The sequence below is a fragment of the Sphaerodactylus townsendi genome, linkage group LG03 (assembly GCF_021028975.2).
Source record: "Sphaerodactylus townsendi isolate TG3544 linkage group LG03, MPM_Stown_v2.3, whole genome shotgun sequence".
Classification (NCBI taxonomy): Eukaryota; Metazoa; Chordata; class Lepidosauria; order Squamata; family Sphaerodactylidae; genus Sphaerodactylus; species Sphaerodactylus townsendi.
In genome coordinates, this window is record NC_059427.1 from 171,482,092 (window position 1) to 171,501,834 (window position 19,743).

General features: G+C 45.0%; 1 protein-coding gene and 1 pseudogene across 2 annotated transcripts in view; both read left to right on the forward strand.

Annotated features, from left to right (window-relative positions):
• The window catches only part of LOC125428027, a 189,787-nt pseudogene that overhangs the window by 131,781 nt on the left and 38,263 nt on the right, over positions 1 to 19,743 (forward strand).
• GLI1 (GLI family zinc finger 1) overlaps positions 13,735 to 19,743 on the forward strand; it is a 173,988-nt gene continuing 167,979 nt past the window's right edge. For both annotated transcript variants that reach the window (XM_048491556.1, XM_048491558.1), the window contains exon 1: positions 13,735 to 14,489. The gene's annotated coding sequence lies outside the window, so the exon portion shown is untranslated. The remainder of the gene's footprint in view (positions 14,490 to 19,743) is intronic.

The following is a 19,743-nucleotide window of genomic DNA, read 5'->3' on the forward strand; positions in this document are numbered from 1 at the left end:
TAACGATGCCAAAACCGTTTATTACCGATTACTGAAACCGATTATTACCTATGATTAACGATGCCGAAAGCGATTATTACCAATTACTGAAACCGATTTTTACCAATTATTAACGATGGCAAAACCAATTATTACCGATTACTGTAACTGATTATTACCGATGCCAAAACCGATTATTACCAAATACTGAAACCATCTACCATTAGCTCCCATTGGAAACAATGGGGATGGGGCACCCCTTTTTGGGGTCTAATATTCTGTACCCCATGAACCAACCTTCACCAAACCTGGGTGGTATCAGCAGGGGACTATCCTTATGATACTACCTAGGTTTAGTGAAGTTTGATTTAGGGGGTCCAAAGTTATGGACTCTCAAAATGGTAGCCCCATCTACTATTAGCTCCCATTGGAAACAATGGAGGATGGGGTCACCCCCTTTGGGGGTCCATAACTTTGGACCCCCTGAACCAAACTTCACCAAACTTGGCTCAGTAAATAGGGAGAATCACCTTCAAACTCATCAGCACCAAAGTACTGATTGCCACTGGCTTAAAAACTGCCTGGGAATTGAAAAAACACTTTAAAAATACTAAAGCCTGGCAAACAACCCTGCAAATTTTTGCACCTGAGGAGGCACCATGGACATTTGTACCTTGGTGATCCTTCTTGTAGCTTCACCTCTGTTTTGAGGCATGTTTGACGTTATTACCCACTGCCCTGTTTGCCAAGGGGGGCAATGTTTCACAGGTTCTCTATTGAGCATACATGCTTTAACTTTTAATATAATCTTTATTTTTTATATTTAATCTTATTAACAGAGCAATATATCTCTCAATCTATTGATAGATCGATAGATCGACTTTAAAAAGGGAAACTACTAAAGAAAAGTCTTGAATGTGACATCTGTACATTTTGTCTTTTATGGTGGGAAGTGAGGGGAGAGTTACGATGGTGTGCAAATCACAAAAGGACCATGTGAACTGCCATTTGCTAAGTTCCCCAGGTTCCCAGCATCAATCTGTGTACCTGTAAACTCCCAAAGCCATCCGAAGACAGACATACTTTTCCCGGTATGTGGTCTGGAATCACTGGTGCTGTGTGCATAAAAGCTACTAGGCTAAGGTATCCCAGTTTGTATGGAGGTCAAATGCTTGAGAGAACTTAAAAATTGGGGGTTTGGACTGATCAATTGGTCTTATTACTTTTACACTTTTTTAGTGTTGGTATCAATTTATTGATCTATTAATCTATTAATCTGGTTTTTAAATCTAAAGATCTAAAGATATGCAGGAGCGGGAAGGCCACGGGTAATAGAAATTTTATGGCTGTACAAGAAATGGGAAGGAGTCAGCAACAGGGAGGAGGGCAAGGGGGAAGTGTGCAAAGCAGCGTGAGGGAGGAGACTAGGCTGGCTGTGGGCAGAGGGAAGAGGTCCGGGGCAAAGCTGGGCCCCCTGGCAAATCTGTCCCGCTCTGGTAGTGAAGCAAAATTAAAATTGTGCTATAAGTAGATTTGCTTTCCGCAGAGAGAGGGGAGAATGAAAGTGGGGCTAGAGGAAAAACATCTGTACAAGAAGTCTTGCTGCAATGGACATTCATCTGCACCACGCAGCAAACACCTTGTGCATAATCAGTCATTGTCTTCAACTGTCCAGGGAAGAGGGGCTGCCAAGACCTGCTCCAAAGCCTTGTCATAGCAGGAATCGACAGATGAAAATGCTCTTGATTGGAAGTAGACTTGATTTGGTAATGTCTGCAGAACAAGTTATAGGTTGCAGAAATTGTGGGGCAGTAAAAAGTTAAGCGTACTTGGAGGGGAAGGGCAGATCACAAATGGAAAAATGCCACAATAGAAAACATTCTTTACCCTATTTACCTGAAAGGAAGATTACCATTTTCTCCCTCCAACATCTGAAAAAAGAAGGAGCTATAATGTGTATACAACTTACACTTATGCATAATAATAAAGAACCAGGGGTGCTGTGTGGTTTCCGGACTGTATGGCCGTGTTCTAGCAGTATTCTCTCCTGACGTTTCGCCTGCATCTGTGGCTGACATCTTCAGAAGATCTTCTGAAGATGCTAGCCACAGATGCAGGCAAAACATCAGGAGAGAATACTGCTAGAACACGGCCATACAGCCCAGAAACCACACAGCACCCCAGTGATTCTGGCCGTGAAAGCCTTTGACAATACAATAAAGAAGCGCTTTTGTGTATGATCTTTTTAAAGGAGGGTCATCTTCCTTCTCAGGAAATATTACTTATTTATATGCTGCACCCAAAGAAAAATGGCTCAAAGTGGTTCAGTGAAACTTACTTTAGTCAACTTATAGATGTATACTTACTAATCCATCGGATTGAAAGAAAGAAAGAAAGAAAGAAAGAAAGAAAGAAAGAAAGAAAGAAAGAAAGAAAGAAAGAAAGAAAGAAAGAAAGAAAGAAAGAAAGAAAGAAAGAAAGAAAGAAAGAAAGAAAGAAAGAAAGAAAGAAAGATCTCTCCCCCTGCAAAAAAAAAATCAGCACAGTCAAATTCAAAAGCACCCTGTAAAGTGAAGGAATGTAGATTACTCTTTGTTTGGCTGGGATTGCTAACTACCTGGAGAAAAAAAAATCCTGCCCCTTTAATAGAGGCTTAATGGGATGTTAGTTACCAGACAGTGTGATTAAACTTCACACTTCAGGCATCCATTTCCACATATGAAGCTTCGATTATTTACTTATGTACTTTACTTATATTCTGCTTCTCTCCTCAATGGGGACTCATAATGGCTTGCATGATTCTCTTCTTCACCACTGTATCTTCACAACAACCCTGTGGAGGTAAGTTAGGTTGAAATTGTGACTGGCCTAAGGTCACTCGGTGAGCTTCTGTGGCAGAGCGGTCTATTAAAGTGACAGAGCACTTTTTTTCCAGACCTGCTGGGAATGCTATTTACAACTCACTACGTTTCTGCTAAAGTTCAGGGTAGAAATATTTAGGTACGTAATTTATACATTTTCCCCTCTGTTCGTGATTTCTGTGTTTACTCATTGGTTTCTCAGAATTCAGATGATATTCCTTCCAAAGCATTACATTTCAGTATTTCTCTCAAGTTCTTTAAACAACTAGTTCATGATCATTAGTTTAGCTTCTACTGCTGCGTGTGGTTTTAGCAAGTACATACCTGAATTTAAATTGTTCCTTCATTGAAATGCAATAAACCTGGCAACAACCAAGGGCCACTTATGGCCAGCAGAGGGCAGCAGGCACTATTGGTTTCCTGTCTTCCAGATGGTAAAGCAAAGGTGCGTGGATCCAAAACATCAGGACTCTAAACAAAGGAAAGGGTAGAAGGGCATTTGTCAGGATGCCAGAGTTGTAAACCACAAGTCTCTTGTCATGTTATATGGCTGCAGGAGTCAGCAGAGCAGCATAAGCTGAAATGCTCTCTTCTACACAGTTACTTAAACCATAAGTGCACCATCCTCAAATAAGGCCTTCAGAGCGTTCTCTCGCTCTCTTGTTTACTGGGCTTTGCCCTCTTTAAAAGGAACCTGATACTCCAAAATGATGCAGGCCAGGAAAAGCTTTTTACCTGCTTATTTTGCATGGATGGGACCAGTGGTGGGATCCAAAAATTTTAGTAACAGGTTCCCATGGTGGTGGGATTCAAACTGTGGCATAGCGCCAATGGGGCTGAAGACTTACCGGCGAGGGTTATTGGCTAGGCATTCCAGAGGCCGGGGGGCATTCCTGGGCGGGGCGCTGTGGCAAGGGCGCGTACTGCTGAAGGGTCGCTTAGGCGGGAAGCGAATGAGCGCGAAGCGCGGAAGGCTGCCACGCATGCGCTTGATTGCACCTTCTGCTAGACTGCTTCAAGTTCTGCACGCTACTGCTGAGAGGAGGGGCGTAACTAAGGCAAAAATCACGTGGCAAAATCACCAATTAGTAACCCCCTCTCGGCACGCACAAATAATTAGTAACCTACTCTCGGGAACCTGTGAGAACCTGCTGGATCCCACCTCTGGATGGGACCCAGGCTAAATTTTCCACTGATGGAATCATAGAATCATAGAGTTGGAAGAGACTCCAAGGGCCATCAAGTCCAACCCCCTGCAATGCAGGAACATACAATCAAAGCACTCCTGACAGGTGGCCATCCAGCCTCTCTTTAAAAACCTCCAAAGAAGGAGACTCCACCACACTCCGAGGTAGTGCATTCCACTCTTGAACAGCCCTGACAAGTCAGACAGTTTTTCCTGATGTTTAGGTGGAATCTCTTTTCCTTCACCTTGAACCCATTACTCCTGGTCCTAGTCTCTGGAGCAGCAGAAAACAAGCTTGCTCCCTCTTCGACATGACATCCCTTCAAATAACTAAACATGGCTATCATGTCACCTCTTAACCTTCTCTTCACCCAACTTAACATACCCAGCTCCCTATGTCTCTCCTCGTAGGGCTTGGATTCCAGACCTTTTACCATGAAAACATGATATAATTTCTGCCAATTCCCTTTCTTGTTACAAACCGCAAATTTGCTCCTTATGACTTTCTTAAGGATCCCTTATTTCTCAGGAGCAGAACTGTGGGGTGATCAGTGGAAGTGTGTTCCACTAGTGGAAATGCAACCAACCACGTGTCTCAGGCTATGATTAACAGAAGCCGATGGGGTAAAATGGAGAGAAACATCAACTGTCAATGACCGTAAATGTCTGCACACTGTAGTAGGATACAGTGATTAGAATTCCAAACTACAACTGAGGCTCAAATGCCCACACTGCCCACTGAGTGACTTCTCTCTCAGCCTAACCTACTTTGCAAGCTTGTTGTTGAAGGTGGAAAAATGGAGGTGGAGAAAATGGTGTTGTAAACTGCCTTGAGCCCACTGGGGGACAAAAGCAGGGTATACATAAACAAAAATAAAGTTGTTGAAGGCTTTCACAGCCGGATTCAACTGGTTGTTGTGGGTTTTCCGGGCTGTGTGGCTGTGGTCTGGTAGATCTTGTTCCTAACATTTCGCCTGCATCTGTGGCTGGCATCTTCAGAGGTGTATCACAGAGGGAAGTCTGTTACACACAAGGGTAGCTGTGTTGCCTTGCCACAAAAGAGGTATCTAACAAAGGGAGATTTGACTCTGGAAAGCTTATACCTAGAAAATCGTTTTCTATAAGGTGTTATGGGACAAATTTAGCTCTTTATTTTACCTGTTTTATTTGTGTGTGTGCGTTTGTGTTTTCCTTACTCCTGGACTTCGAGTTACCATTGCTAATTTTGAGCAATTATTACCACCCTCCATCCTGCTGCTCCATTCGTGGACAGTGGTGAATGTCCCATGTGCAAACTAGATTTCAGATGTCTGGAATGTTTCTATTTACCACTGGTCACCTGCGAGAGAATTGTAATAACTAGAGAGAACGCCAACATCTGGCCAGGCTGCTTCTGCAAACAGGCTGCTTCTAGGCAAATCTGAACCAGCTCAATTGGAGCTCCACCCGCTCAGCTGTTAAAAGGCCGGTCATGCCACTCAAGTGCTGTGTGGGAGGGACTCTGCCGGCATTCAAAGCCACCCACAGGCACTGGCAGATGTGACAACAGACACTGAGCTCTGATCTCACGGCTGGGTGGCGCCCTCCAATAGCACAAATAGAACCTGGTCAGGCATTAGAGCTAAAGCCGTTTGATTTTTTTTTTACCAGACCAACAAGCCCAAATATAGGACTAGAAAGAAAGGTCTTTCTAGTCTAAGGAGGAAGTAGATTCTACACAGTTGGACCAGATACGAAGGAGGACAAGGCCCTTCTAGGCATTCGACTTAGAAATGAATACTTCCTAAGATCAGTGAGATTTAATTCCTAGAAACCGTTCTCAAGATTTCTGCAAGCGCATTTTCCTTCATGTGCAATACGTTCCAAAGATTCTACACATCTCGTTTGCATCTGGTCCCCCATGATGGTTACCAACCTCCAGGTGGGGCCAGGAGACCTCCTGGAATTGCAACTTATCTCCAAAATACAAAGGTCACTTCCCCTCGAGAAAAGAGTTGCTTTGGAGGGTGGACTCTATGGTATGGCGCCCCTGCTGAGGGATGCAGTACCCTTCCCCTAGATTCTACCCTTCTAGGATCCATCCCAATATCTCCAAGAACGTCCCAACCCAGTGTTGGCAGCACTACCTCATCACACTAAAGAACAAGAGTCCCAAGCTAAGCAGAAAAAAAATCACCTTGAAATGAAGGAAACAGTGGAAATATATGTCATTGCTCAATAGTTAAGCTTCAGAAACACGTATATGGCTCTCCTCGCTTCGATACTGGCTGCGCCTCCATTTTCGATCAGAGCAGGACAGCCTAACAAAGCGAATGCTTTCGGATTCCTATCTCTCCACTTGGAGTCTTCTGATCAAGAAAAAGAATGTAATTCAAGGAAGCCGCTTTAGATTTCTTCTATAAACATGGGACGACTTGCGAATAGTCAAACTTCTGTCGCTAAGGCTACTTGACGCCGAAAACCAACTGCTTTCTACTCAGCACATGAAGGGCATTTTACCAGAGGGCTTCTACCTTCCCCCCTTCAGTAAAGGGCTACCATAGAGTATTTCTACAATATATCTTGCTTGCCTGCACTCTCCGACGTACCTTAATGCTAGCTAGTCTCGACTGAAACGTCCTACCCTCAGCAGTCCCTGAAGCGGCAGATTTCTCTCCAAGACTTCCATACTCAACAAAGAACGTGTCCCTGCTACACCACTGCAAAGCCATCAGAAACAATCGAGCACATCGCACTCCTAGATTGCGAACTATATGCTTCCATCTAGAAGACAATATATAGACCCATACACTGGAGAACTATGCCTCTACTCATCCAGACAAGGTCAACAATCTTTCTATCTGCTTTGTGATCAGTCTCCTCAGAGATCCCTAGACGTTGCCAAATTCCTGGCGCTGGCACAGCAGATTCGCCACAGATTTTAGTTTATTTATTTATTTATTTATTTATTTATTTATTGTTTTAACTGCTGGAAATGTCTTTTACTTATTTTATTTACTTATTTTAACTTGATTCTCCTCAACCTCTCTGTTGTATTTTAAACTCATGCCAATAAAAGGTTGATGATGATGATGATAGTTAAGCTTCAGTGGTGTAGGGTTGCCAACTTCAGCTTGAAAAATTCCTGAAAATCTTTGGAAAGGGATATGGAGAGGGCTTGGAGCTGTTATGGTTAGTTGTTATGTTACGTCTGTCCTCCAGAGGTTCCATTTTCTCCAAGGAAACTGATCTCTGTAGTCTGGAGGTTGGTTGTAATCCCAGGAGAAATCCAGTCCTCGCCTAGAGGTTGGCAACCTTTGGTGGCACTGTATGGTGGCTCCTGGGGGACAACCTTCAGTAGAATGGCTTCCTCAAGCTTTGCCATAATCTGCTGCTGTTGAAAGTTTATTAATGTAAACTCCTCTCTGAGAGGAGAAGCATCCGCAGCCTGGTGTTGTATCTGTAACCAAGCCTTGCAGTGAGTCTTCCCTGTCATTGGAGGCACTTTGGCCTACCTGTCTCAGAGAGCTGTAGCAGCTAGACCTGTTAAGCTGATTCAAGCAGCTCCTAGCAATACAGGCCTACTAGCCATTGTAAGAGACTAGGCTCAGCTCAGGCTACCCAGCCTAGTCCAATCCAAAATGGAAGGTTGTTGCGTATGCCCTGGTGGAAGTGTTTAGTAACATCAGTGAACTGCATGAAGAAGCATAAGCATTTTATTGTCATTGTGCACGCACAACGAAATTTACAGCAGCATTCCTCGATGCACACAATTTCAGACTCATACATCATCCTCACTTTCCCCTTCCTCCACCCATCCCTCCACAGCCCCAAACACATCAACACGAAGCCGCGGAGTTTAGCATAGCCACAGCTCTAGAGTAGAAGCTGTCTCTAAGCCTCTTTGTCCTAGTTTTGATAGACCTGTATCGTCTGCCGGATGGTAACAGTTCAAAAAGAGAGCGTGCTGGATGAGACGGGTCCCTCAGAATATTTTGGGCTTTTTTTAGGCTTCGGGAATTATAGAGTTCTTCCAAGGAGGGGAGAGGGCAGCCGATAATCCTCTGTGTAGTAGTGATCACCCTTTGGAGCGCCTTCCTATCTGCCACTGTGCAACTGGAGAACCAAACACAGATGCAGTAGGTTAAGACACTCTCTATAGCACAGCGGTAAAAGGACACCAGGAGTTTTCCATCCAGTTGTTGCTTCCTTAAAAGTCTCAGATAGTACAGTCTTTGCTGGGCCTTCTTGACCACCATGGCAGTCTGTACGCCCTTTGTAACTGTGGCCTTACATACTTTTTTTTTGTTGTTGCTTACAAAATGGCTAGCACCATTTGACCATACGGTGCTATGCACTCAAATGTGGGACACAATTTTGAAATAACGTATTTGCCTGTTTGTACATAAATGGCGGAACTCAGCACTTTGTGGAAGTAAGAACTTTCCTGAAGTCCAACAACCTCAGCTACGTCACTGCTAAGGCCTTGTAGCTGAACATGTAAATTGATTCCATTGTAAAGTGTTGTATGTTATTAAATGGAATATATCTCAGAGGAAGAGCACGTGTTGAATTTTGGGCATTTCCAGTCAGAAAGCACAGAGCTGGGATTTAGGGTTGCCAACGCTGGATTGGAAAATTCTTGGAAACGACAGGATTTGGGGAGGGGAGGGACCTGACAGGAAGGAAGTAGGTAGTTAGGCTTGAGAATATGTGACCAAGCCAAGATCAGCCAGCAAGCTTCCACAGCAGAGTGGGGATTCAAACCTGGATGTTTTAAGTCCTAGTCTACTCTGCATGACATTGGCTCTCTTTTTGGGCTAGAAATGCTCATACTGGGGGGAAAAGGATTATTCTTCAATATCATGCCTCTTAAATGATCTTTTCCCACCAAAGATAATGTAGCTTTGAACCTCAGTATTAGGACTGTGGACATTATAGTGGCAACCATTCAATACAAATCTAAGAAAGCCAGCTGATTGGGAACCCATTCAGGCCAATGGCAAGCACCCTGAGGGACAGTGATAAAGAATGAAGTTCACAGTAGAGATACTCATACTTTAAAAGTATTCTACGGTCTTGCCAATCTCCCATTTTTGTGAGATTTATTTCATACGTCATTTCCATTGTACCACATAAATCATGCATTGATTGCTTTGTGTCATCGCCACAGAACAAAAGCGTGAATTTAAGGCATGAATTCTCACAAAAAGTGTGGGTCTACAATTTCATGGCATTGCTATGGCTCAAACACAGATCCAAGGCACCAGATCCTCATAGAGCCTCAGGAATCTTATGTGGCCTTGACCAAAACTTTTTTTGGGCGATAAATTCACACTTGTGACAACCTCTGGTGGGGTTTTCAGAGCAAGAGATCCTGGGATGCAGTTTGCCATTGCTTGCCTCTGTGTCATGACCCTGGTATTCCTTTGGACTTCCCTTCCAAATATTTATCAGGGCCACCCCTGCTACGTTTCTGAGGTCTGACCAGATTAGACTAGTCTGGGCTACCCATAATATGAATCCTTAGGAATTTTATGTGGGCTCACTCAAAACTCTTTAGGAAACCACATATCATGCCCATGCCCACAGAATGAATCACAAAAAAAGACACAGATCCTAGTCTTTGTGGCACTGTCAAGGTGCAAACACTGCATTAAATTATTGGATCCTCGCTTATCTTTATAAGTGGTAAACAGGACCTCATTTCACCCTGCAGTTTGGAATATCCTGCTCGCATTAGAAATGGTAAGGACCAACAGTTTTTCTATAAGTTTCTGTGTTATAGTCATACCACAAAGTTCTGAATAAAAAAGATTTTGGGTAACATCTGTGGAAATTGATATGATCTATGATTTGACAGTGATTTTTCACAAACAGTATGTAAAACTGGTTGTCATTCACGTGCTGGGCTGGCACTATGATGGCCCTTTTTCTTCATCTTCTTGGTGCTGCACTCCATTAATGTTGATGTCATCTGTGAATTTATGATCTATAATGGAATGTTCCACTAAGAAATCATGTGAGTCCAAGAGGACCATCACCATGGATCTGTGTTACTGCACTTGGCTGAGAGTGGGCGGAATATAAATCTAATAAAATAAAATAACTATTGTAACCACACGGAACAGAGAATCCATATGTTTTGTAGTTCAGTCCAAGGACATTGACATGATGTGTGAATTTACTGTGGATTTTTGTGGATTCTCTGTAAAAATCATAAGACTCAATGACAACACGTTTTCAAATGCAGTTTTTCTGCCACGGCAACCCCATAAATAATCTTATATCAGTGTTTTCTTGTCCCTTCCATAGACACTAATGTAGTATATGATATCAGAATAAATTTTAATGGAAAAATGAGGATCCATGAATTTCAATACAGTTTTCACACTACCGTGGAACCGGTAAATGCTAGATTTGTTGATTTTGTGGGTCACTCCATGGACATTGATGAGAGGTGTGATTTTATGATGTACCTTGGTGGGGTCCATTTACCTTTCATAAGGATTTAATGCAGAGTTTGCTCCAAAGCAGTGCCACAAAGACTAGAAATCTGTGGGTTTTGTGGTTCATTCTATGGGCACGGATCTGACGTGTGATTTCCTAAAGCGTTTTGGATGAGTCCATGTAAGGTTCCTGAGAATCCACAAGGATGCAGTGTTTTTGAGCTGTGGAGGTGTCACACAGAGGTGGATCTATGCTTTTTGTGATGTGATCTTTTACCATGGAAGTGATAAGTGATTTGTTGGTGGCCCCACATAAAAATCAGGAGAATCCATGCTTTGGTACCACTTAGCAATGGATCCATGATTTTTGTGGCGCAGTCTGTGGACATGGATGTAATAAGTGATGTAATGGGATGGTTTGGGTGACGTCCCTTTAAATTCATGAGTATTCATGTTCCTGTGCTGTAACGGCACCATGAAACAGTGGATCTGCGATTTTTGTGGCGTGCTGTGGCCTCAGATAAGTTGACTGATTTGCTGGTGAGTTTGGGGCAACCTGATGCAAAAATCATGAGAACCCATGCCTAGAAATCAAATTGCACCTTGGTGGATTCATGAAGCCAATTAATCGTTTTTCTGGTATAATCCGTGGCTATGGACATGCTATGTAATTTGATACAATAAATTTGGGGTGATCCAGTGAAAAAAACTGGTGAGGATCCATGAGGAGCTATGCTTTGGAGCTCTGTTGGAAATAAGCCCTGGTCTAAAATACGACGGTTTTATTTTGCTTCGATGTAAAAATCACACACATTCATTAGGATCCATTTAAAATAATTTAGGTCCGATTTTTACCCTGGTTCTCCAGATTAGAGTGCACCTGCTCTTAAGCACTGCACCACGATGGTTCTGTAACTGGAAAGGCTAGAAGTTCTACATGTGGTAGGGAGGGAGGGTGTGGCATGCAAGGGAGGGAGTGAGGTGGCATGCAAGGGAGGGAAGGGGAGGGGACCGGCATCTGGGCATGGCCACCCACTAAGCGAGGAGGGAAGGGGAGGGAGTGAGGGGTGGCATGCAAGGCAGGAAAGGGAGTGAGGGGTGTGGCATGCAAGGAGGAAGGAGGGACAGCATCTGGGCATGGCCACCACCTAGCGGAGGAGGGAGGAGGGTGGCATGCAGGGAGAGGAGGAAGTGAGGGTGGCATGCAGGAGGCCGATCATTAGGATCCATTTAAAATAATTTAGGTCCGATTTTTACCCTGGTTCTCCAGATTAGAGTGCACCTGCTCTTAAGCACTGCACCACGATGGTTCTGTAACTGGAAAGGCTGGGGATTCTACATGGTAAGGAGGGAGGGGTGGCATGCAAGGGAGGGGAGGGAGTGAGGGGTGGCATGCAAGGGAAGAGGGGAGGGGACCCGGCATCTGGGCATGGCCCACCCACCCTAGCGGAGGGAAGGGGAGGGAGTGAGGGGTGGCATGCAAGGCAGGAAAGGGAGTGAGGGGTGGCATGCAAGGGAGGGAAGGGGAGGGGACCCAGCATCTGGGCATGGCCCACCCACCCTAGCGGAGGGAGGGGGAGGGAGGGAGGGGTGGCATGCAAGGGAGGGGAGGGAGTGAGGGGTGGCATGCAAGGGAGGCCATTCATTAGGATCCATTTAAAATAATTTAGGTCCGATTTTTACCCAGTCCCTGTATTCAGCTATGTATACCCTACTTTTTTCTGCGGTGGGAACCCAAGAGAAGCTCCCATTTTATCCTCAAATCCCTGTAAAGTAGGTTAGGCTGAGTCCCCTTCCACACATGCAGAATAATGCATTTTCAATCCACTTTCACAATTGTTTGCAAGTGGATTTTGCTATTCCGCACAGTAAAATCCAGCTGCAAAGTGCATTGAAAGTGGATTGAAAGTGCATTATTCTGCATGTGCGGAAGGGGCCTCTGAGACTGTGTGACTGGCACAGCACGCTTCCATGGCACAGTGGTGCCAAATCTCAACGTGAGTCTTCCAGATCTTATTCTAGCACTCAGCAGTGGCGTCACGACCAGGGGGCCAGGTGGGGTGTGATGCCCCAGGTGCACGCCTTGTGGGGGCGTGGCTATAACATGGCAGGGGCGTTCTGGGGCTGGGCAGGGGTGTTCCGGGGGCAAAGGACGACTGCACACCCCGGGCGCAGTTCCCCTCGCTCCGCCTCTGGCACTCAGCCTCCATACCTCACTGGCTCTGAGGCCCCTTCCTCACATGCAAAATAATGCACTTTCAATGCTCTTTGCAGCTGGATTGTACTGTGCGGAATAGCGTATCTTCGAGACCGCATCACCCCATACATTCCCACACGGCCTCTTCATTCGGTAGAGGCCAATCTACTGGTGGTCCCTGGCCCCTCGATGATGCGGCTGGCCTCCACACATCGCGGGCCAGGGGCTTTACAGCTCTGGCCCCGGCCTGGTGGAACGCTCTTCCACCAGCTGTTCGGGCCCTGAGGGGACCTTGGTGAGTTCCGCAGGGCCTGCAAGACGGAGCTGTTCTGCCGGGCCTTTGGAGAGTCCAGCCGCTGATGGTGCCCCCCCCTTCGCTGACCCCTACATCTGGGCCTATAACATCCATCCAGACCTGCCGTTCCTCTCTGGGGGGGAAGAATTTAATATTAGGCACCGGGCGCCACCCATGCCTATATTTATTTATATATAAATGTTAATGTTTAGCCAGTTTTCGCTGCTTTTATAAGTTTTAGCCTATTTATGATGTTTTAAAAGTGTATCTATTATCTGCTGTACACCGCCCAGAGCCCCTCGGGGACGGGGCGGTCTAGAAGCCCAAAGTATAAATAAATAAATAAATAAATAAATAAATAAATAAATAAATAAATAAATAAATAAGATCCAGTTGCAAACAATTGTGAAAGTGGATTGAAAGTGCATTATTCTGCATGTGCGGAAGGGGCCGGACTGTTCATTTGAAAAGCCTGCCATGTTGAAATCCTGTTGAATATGTCTCCAAAGGAACACGCATAGGATCATGCTGGTTGTGTCAAGTGACCCTTGGGAGCAAGTCCTGTGGGATTCCCTGGATCTCCGTGAAAAACATGAGATCTGCACGTTCCTACCTGTTACTTCCCCAGTAACAAGGCAGAGAGTGAGGAAAAAAATTGGGATGGGCCTTGTCAACCAGGCAGGCCTCCTTGCACCCTGCGTGCGCACATCTGCGTGCGAGTGTGCAGGCATACATATGCGCGGGACTCCACGCCAGGTTTTCCACCTCTCTCCGGAACCCCGGGCAGCATGCTGTGAGAACTCCGCCAGAGAGGGGCTCCTTCATCTCCAACCTCACACAAGGCTCAGCTTACCTTCCTCCGGCTGCTAAAAAAAAATCCCACCTTAAAAAAAAAAAGTCTTAAAAACTTTCCCCAAAAAAATCCCTTTTCTGAACAGCTTGCAAGTAGCAAAAAGGGGAGAGAGAGACTCTTTCCATCCCATCCCCTCCTGCAAAGTCCCAAGCAAGCCCTCCTTCAAAAGACAGCAGCGGCACAGACGGAGCGGCTGATTGGCTCCATGTGCAAAAGCTCAAGAAAGCATCGGGAAAAGTTTTGAAAGAAAATCAAAACTTCCTGCTTCAAGGTGGTCCCGGGCTGCAGTCTGGAGAATGGAATATTTATAACGCGGGGCGGCGCGTGTGGGGCGAAAGCGGCACCCCTCATCGCGTTTTTCTTTTGGCAATTTTTGCAAATAGAAGAGGGGGGAAAAAAACATTATTTGGAATCTCTTTTGAGAGCTCAAGAAAACCGAAGATGTGGAAAGTTTGGGGGATCTGGTGAAAAGTTTGCACCCTTTCGGCTGACTCCCCTGTTGTTGTTTTCCCAAGTTTTTCTTCACTCCCCCCCTGGATGTTGCTGTTTTGGGAAGAGAGTCTGCGGAGCAGGAGAAGGGGGGATTTCGGGACCAGATCTAGATCTCGGGGGTGGCGACCCTGCAAAAGACAGCCGAAGACCCACAGATCTCTAATGACTATCCGACCTTTCCCTGCCCGCCTCTGAAAGGTATGCCTTCCTCATCTTGTTTGAAATTGATGTTGTTGTTTTTAGAATAGATGTTTCTTTGCACTTCAGTCTGATTGTCAGGCGGGTTGAGACCAACCACAGGTTCGCCTTTCAAAAGGTTTGAGGGTTTATGACTCAGCCCTGACAAAATGAAAAAGGGGGATTTTATTTTTCTGCCTGGATAACCATGGTCCTAGCGGTTAACTTTCCTGAAAAGTACTTCTAGAGGGAGCATCTGTAAACAGAAACTTCTAAAACTCCCATTTTCGATAAAGCCCAATTTGTTTAGATGCCTTGCGCAGATTACTCAACATTGTGTTTGCGAGGGGGGTTGTGGATTCTTTTCATTCCGCACCAGAGGCACAAAACAAAACAGGACAAAATTGTCAGGTTTTTCCTCATCCTTTCTCAGTCTTTTTTATTTTTTTATTTTTCGGCCAAACAAGTCCAAGAAGATTCTCCAGTCTCTTCTTCACCCAAACTCCTGGAACCAGTTCAGATCCAATTAATGCTAGGGCGGGAGCGGCAATAAACTCAGAGCCAATTGCTTTGCTGTAATGACAGATTGGTAGGGAGACAATATGTGCCTTAGCAGTACCCTTTCCCTGGGTTTTACCTTGTCTTTGCTTTTCACACCTCAGTGGGTGCTGGATACTCCAGGGCCAGGCATCTGGGAGAGTCTGGGGGCAGCAGTGTGTGTGGAGAAGAAGCAAAACTTTATCTCCAGCATGCAGGCCAGGATTTGCAGGGTTTGGGCAGGGGCGAATGAATCAGGGCAGATTTTCCCATCAATTGTGGGTAATCAAGGGTTGGCATAGTTGGTGTACCCAAGCCACAATGGCCAAACCTGAACAGTGTTCTTAGGCACACATAGACTTTCATGGCTAGACGCAAGGGTTCCAGCGATTCTCGGTCAAACCTTGAATCTTTGTCCACACACAACAAAATCAGTTTTGACACCTCTGGCATCAAATGAGTTTTGCAGACACATGTTCATTTCTTCCTCTTTTCTATCCTGCCTGGACAAAGTTCACGCAAACCTAGGCTCAGGGTCACTCATGGCATATCCAGGCAGGGGGGGGTTCAACCCGATTCAACCTTGTTTAACTTGCACATAGGAACGCAAGGTATTGTCATTTGGGGAGAGAACTAGGAAATCAACATTGCCCGAACCATACATTGCCCGAACCATAGAGGCCTCACAGTTCCCAGCACACTTTGGGATGACACTGCAATAGCTAAACCGATTTGAATCCGGCACATACACTGTAGTGTAGATGTGCCCTTAATGTCCCATCTGAAAATACCTTAACTGTAGGGAATCAGAGTAGTTGACACACACACACACACACACACCCCAATTTAAGGAGCCAGAACATTATTCTGTTCTGATTAGCAGTGTGAAGGAATCCAGCCCTTCCCCCTCGGCCCCCCCAGGAATCCCCAGGCGTGACTCATCGCCAACCTTCAGTGACACAACAGAGAAAAGAAGGGAAACAAAGCCCTCCATGACAAGCTTGGAAAAATAATTAAGAATCCATTTCCCTTGTCTGCTAAAATAAGCAGCTGGAGTGACCTGTGTGGACTTGTTAAACTGCTAAAGGGGGAATTGGGTTGCTGGGGATACTTCTTGACTCCACGGCTCGGATTAAACCAAGAACATTTTGCCGTGGGTGATGGATTGGGGGGGGGGGATGTCAAAGCGAATGGGGGAGGAAAGGATTTCAAGCGCCCAAAAATCTTGCCGGCTGGAAAAATCCACTCCCCGTCCGCTCAGGGTTTTGTAACAGAAGTTGCTGGCTCCAAGCTTTGGACACACAAGGAGAAAAATCTGAGATCAGAGTGAGTTTTGCTGCTTGCAAATTGTTTGGTGAAGGCTGTGGGCGAACATCTGGCCGAGGAGGAGAGAAGACAACTTAGCTGCGGCTGTTTTGGGCTCCCAGAGACAGAGCAAGCTGAAAAGGCAGATCCTTGCTTCAAAGGGTACATGTACAGCCAGTTGGCAGTCCACAAGCTAGATCCCCAAAGCACCTTTCTCTGCCTCCCCTGACCGTGGTCCTAGCCAATTTGAATCAAAGTGGTATTTAAAATGTTTTGGTTCAAAACAACGTGACTTTTGTACATTTGGCAGCCCTTCTTGTATAGCTACATCTTGCATCTTTTGGAAGGGCCGTGTTTCCACTGCCAGTCTGTCTCTTGAAAAGTTCTTTCGCCAGTTCCCCCTGCGATCATCTGAGACCCACATGTTTCGTAACTTCTAAAGCCCTTGTTGCTAGATGATGCCAACTTCATTGTAGAACATGGCTTACTGTGAGGGGTTTGGATTTTGCGGTCCTCCAGACAGAAGTCTGAAGAAGCCCTGGTGGTGTAGTGACCCATCCTGGCAAAGTGGAATGTCCACACTGTCAGGTAAATAAATGAAGAGGGTCAGATACTGTCAAGAGATTAGTTCAACCTAGCTTTGCAGAAGGTTGATGAAAGGCTCTTGGGATTGTTTCTGTTGGAGAAAACAGGAATAGGCTGGCCACTGGGCCTGGAAAACGATGGTGCCCTCTGATCTTTCACAGCAGGCCAAGTTACCGGCGAAACTTCAGAACGAGTCCTTGCCTTTTGGCAAGCTGCATTGGAGAAATGGGTCCACACTGGCGAGATGTACAAATGGGTTTTCTGTGCATCCCCTTAAGAATGTTGTGATCTGTCTTCTCCTACCAACAAACACTGGCTTTTCTGTAACTGGCTAATCTTTTCCCTAGCTTCTGGACCTCTGCCGTCGTCTGCAGTAGTTTCAGCATTCTGTTTCTGCCAGGCCTGGTTATTGCAATCCATCGCAGTAAATATACAGTGTTTCCCCGAATATAAGACAGTGTCTTATATTAATTTTTGCTCCCAAAGATGCGCTATGTCTTATTTTCAGGGGATGGCTTATTTTTCTGTGTTCTGTTCGTCGGGCATGCTTCCAAACAAAAACTTTGCTATGTCTTACTTTCGGGGGATGCCTTATATTTCGCACTTCAGCAAAACCTCTACTATGTCTTATTTTTCGGGGATGTCTTATATTAAGGGAAACAGGGTATATCTTGCCACTGGTGAAACGGGCTTGATTACTGACATTCTGTGTAATAATAGTGTTCCTAATATTTTAAATATATGACTTCTGGCTGTTTATCTCCCTATCTGGGGCTGGAAAAAATGTTTTACATTGATCGATGCCAGTCTCAGTTTGGAGAGCAATTGGGGAAGTAGTACCAGGTTCAAAGGTATAGGCCAGGCAAAGTTTTCAGACTTCTGAATGTTGGGGCGCATGACGTTTGTTTTCTTAACCTTTTCTTTTTTCATTGCTGCCCTCCATACCCTATCAAAATTTAGATTATAAGGTCTCAGAGCAGTGATTTGTCTTTCTTACTCTGTAAATCACAGTATATGATGATGGTACTGTATCAGTGTATTCATTTACCTATCTGGGAATGGATTTTGTTCCAACCTCTTTCCAACCTCTCTTCCTCCTTACAAAACAGGATTATCACTGGAGCCAACATCTCTATATAAAATTGCTTTGCTGCTTGCCCCTCATTACTTTCTCCGCTACAGCGCTCTTAGCCATGCGGCGTTTAAAGAGATGCCCTTGCCTATATTTCTAGCATGTGTTGGAAGGGGGAGGGGCTTTCGTCAGAAACTCACACCCTGAGATCCCATCTTGGGGGGTTGGCACACCCAACCAACACTCCCTGGGTACTAGATGGGGACGGGACACTTTGGGCGTTATCTTGGGAACAGCCGCCCTCAGTCGGCTGCTATGCCACGCAGGCAAGCGTCCTTTGGGGTGAGGCTGAAATTTTCACAGGCCCTGGGCAGCTTCCCAGAATCAGGAATGCATTGATGATCCCATGGGATAGAGAAAATGATGGGATCGCTCCACCTAGGGAACCCTACTGCCCAACCCCTGAGTTGACTCCTAGGTGCCCTAGCTCCTTAGAGCCAACTTCCTGGGTGAGATGTCGGGCCGTCTGCCGCAGGTTAAACTCAGAAAGAATTTGATCTCAAAAGATGTAATTGATTAGATAAGCAAGTCAGGTGTCTTCAAATTTTATGAGAAGTATCTTTATGCATTTGTGTGTGTGTCCACATACCGAAGATGGTTTTTTTAAAAAAAAAATCTGAACTATATGCTCAAGATTTTAATCTTCTAGCCCTTTACTTTTCAGACCACATATCTGAGGCAGTAGTAGATGGTCTTGTGACATCTTTTTTTTCCCTTCCACCCTGGCAGCATGTTCTGTTTCCATCTCCTCTTTCAACAAGATAGTCCAGTTCAGAATGTTGTCTGTACTTTCCAGGTCTGCCAATAATAAAAAGAACCTGTGTAGGTCTTTTTGATTGTCCCATATGGTAGACCAGTGTTATAATTTTCATATTGCAGATGAGGTGAGGGGGCTTGGGGGAGAGACAGGGGCACGCCAAAGGCTACTCACTGAATTTGTGCCAGATATCACATTTGTACTGGGGACTTCTGCTCATACCTTTAGCCACTATGCTAAGTGAGCTTCTGAAGTATGGTACTACAGAACTGGAAGGAAGGGCTGCAGAGTAGCTCAGAGTGTAATGTTAGAGACTTCTGAAGGTTTGTTTTTTTTAATAACAACTTGCAAAGGATATTCCTGTGTTGTACGAATAATACAAACTCAACACATTTTAATATATAGAAGTTTGTGCTTCGGTTTGTTACATAAAACAAAATGCTTCTCGTCTCCTGAACATTTTGTTTGGCCTTCCTTCAACAGTCAGCAGGCATTTGCTCCAACTTCCAATCCTATCTTTCCATCCTAAAACAATGGAAAAGGACTTCCATAAGGATCATGCAGGAGGCTAAAATGCAGTTAGGAAATACTTGGTATGACATTCAGATCAACTGTAGGTCAAAGGCAGATCCATTTCTTTTTTAAAAGATTTCAGTAGAAGTATCTGCTGAAAGGATACCTTTCTCTGCAGAAAGCTAAAATAGTTCAACATCTTCCTGGTTATAATAAATTTTTCTGAAAACATATCAATTGATGTCCATGTTGCATGTGCAAATCAGAGTGTGGGGTGCAATTCTGGCACTGTATTTTGGGGTAAATTATTAAGGGAAGCAGACTGTATATTTTTTGCTATGATGGTACAGGGTAAGGACTTCATCTGGATTTTCCACCCCAGTCTGGTGTCACCTTTTGTCTGTCATGCTCCCCTATTGTTCATGTATGATCATGGAATAATTCCC